Below are 2718 nucleotides of genomic sequence, written 5' to 3'. Positions count from 1 at the left end.
ATTAGGCCCTACAAAAACCACCCACCAGTCCAATGCTTATGTATCGTGAGCAGGTGCCTAAATCAACCGGTTGAAGTTGTTCCCTGGGAAGCATGTGAGGAAAACCCTAGCCTCCATCCTCAATGAGAAAGCTACCGCTGTCATAAAGAGAATTAGAAAGTGTAGAACACACTCCACAACGCGTGAAGCAAAGAAAAAGAAGAGCGGGAAATCTGTCAAGGCTTTGTGGCACTCCACTAGTTATTTTTAAGCCAGTGATTACTGGCTCGAACATGGTTGAAGTCACACCAAACTTGGTAATCTCATTCCTCACTTAAGGAACTTCGGTGTCTTAAGTTGGCTTGAGTATTGGTTGAGTAAAGTATCAGATTTGAGAGATGTTTTGACAGTTCGGTCACTAAATTTTAGAACAAAGCAGTTTTGGTAGACGATTTGTTTGGATCAGTCAAATGGTGTCCATTTGAGCTGAATTTTGGTCGGTAGTTAAAGGACTTTTGGATCTAAACACCTACCAAAATGTGTGCACAATGGAGCATGTAGTTTGTAGGATAAGAACTGATTACCGAGGGGAATAGAATCTATAATTTTCTTGTTTGACTACTATCATTCTTTGTGTTGGATGATTGTGTTCGTAGTTCAGGTCATGTTGACAATGTGATGATTGTTAATACTTTAGGTACCCTAGAGAAGACTCCTTGCACCCCTTTGTAGCTTTCTTTTGCCCTCTCATATCAACAATGCTAGAGCAGTCAAGGTGTTCTACAAGTCAATTTGTGCCATTATGAGTCAAAAGCAATTTGAAAGGTGTCAAACAACAGATTTCAGACTTTGATTTTGGGTTGCTGAGTGACATTAGTAAGGAAGCCTCAATGTCAAAAGGAATTCAACAAAGCTGTTTTTGCTACAGTGCAAGCCAACCCAACTTACTGCGCCACTGTACCATGAAGGCAAATTGTGCTCGACCTGCTTAGTAGTGTGTTGTTTTTCCAGTCGATGTATACTGGCAACTTTTGTTGACCTCTAGGCCTTGCTAACATCCTTCTTCAGCAAGGATTTCCAAGGCAGACTCATTCCTTGGATACCTTCCATGTGTTTTTACCCAAGAGGTTGCCTCAGATTCAACCCAGATAACTGTTGCCGCTTGGATACCAGGATTCCCTCAAATAATGATCATCGAAAATGCTGAGTCAACAGAGTCAGCTATCACATTCACCGCTCACTCAACAGAGTCAAATAATATAGTGTTATCATTAGAGAAAGAGAACTGCACACATGGAACATTATGTAGTTTTCCATTGGTTGGCATTTGAGAGATTGAATGGTTACAATCGGCATAGACATTGTCTATTGGTTGCTCGGTTTCTCACAGCCATAAAGAATGCTTACCCCGTCTACGATCTCATCCCTTATGAAAGGTTGTACTCAAGCTACTTTGGTAGAAAACTGCTTTTTAAACTTTGTGGATGAACATGGAACCATTGTAATGAGTAGCTTTCTGAAGCTTGCAATCTAGTGCAAAGTTCACATGGTCCATGCTACATCCACTAGGGAAATTAAGATTGTGGGTAATTAGTTTGTGCTCTGTAGTACTCTCCATATCCCGAGAACATAGTGTTGTGCTGTCTTGGATCCCTCCCAAAGTAACAATGCTTCATGGAAGCCAACGAAGGAAATTCTTCAGACAAAACTTACTACGAAGAGCAAGTATCAAAAAGTGCCTTGACCAAATTAGCCTATTTGATGCTCCAAAGCTAAGTAGCCTAAGGATATCACTAATTTTGGAAAATGGATGACATGCTTCTCTTCCCTTAAAAGTCTTTCGCACCGAATCTCGGGGCAAGATTCTCGTAAGGGGGAGGGCTATAACACCCCAGGTGTTTGTCACCAGTTAAGCAATGGGTTTGAACTCAAACATAACAAGTTAAGTGGTGATGAAGGTGTTAAGATCAAATCCACATGAGTGAGCTCCAACTTAAATTTGGACAACACACCCTACTTCTATGTGGACCCTTGTTAAGATTATGCAAGAGTAATGTTAAACATGCTTATTCCATGTACATTACATCAACATGCATCCATCTTGACTAGTAGAAAAGTTTCATGAAGTTTGGAATCAAGAAGTCACATGAAATGATAAGTTAAAATCTTTCTTGGATTGCTTTATTAAGTGAATAGAATTATAGGTCATCAACCAAACCTTGCTACCTTCTCCAAACAACTCTAATTGAACTCTACAACAAAAGTCACGAAGGGTTCGTGTTGAGTAGAGGTCAAGAAAATGCCTCAATCAGTCTAAAACTCTGATTTAAGCTTTATCATGATGCTACTTTGACCTGTGTTGACCAATTGCTTATAGTGCTTGCATGGAGTTGCACCTTAAAGAAAAGTTGAAGTTTGAGTAGAGTAGAATAAACTTTGTTTTTGGACTAAGAGACAGATCAACTTGGAACTAAGTCAAATAGAGACTCGAAAATTGAATCAACTGCTGTTTTCAGACTTAGAAATATTGTAAGTAAGGAATTCATCGTCATCGGCGTTGGCATGTCACGTTCTTGTGTTTTCATTAAGCAACTTGACTTGACCCCAAAATAAAAGTTGGAGTTTACATCTTGGTGAAGGACATACAAAAGGTTGGGATTAGTTTGACCATGTTTGGACCAAGTAATTGGAGCACGAGCAGAGCAAGGCTTAAACCTCGTCAAGTCGTGAACACTATCA

The sequence above is a fragment of the Miscanthus floridulus genome, chromosome 8 (genome assembly GCF_019320115.1).
Source record: "Miscanthus floridulus cultivar M001 chromosome 8, ASM1932011v1, whole genome shotgun sequence".
NCBI classification, from domain to species: domain Eukaryota; kingdom Viridiplantae; phylum Streptophyta; class Magnoliopsida; order Poales; family Poaceae; genus Miscanthus; species Miscanthus floridulus.
Note: the sequence above shows the minus strand (reverse complement) of the source record.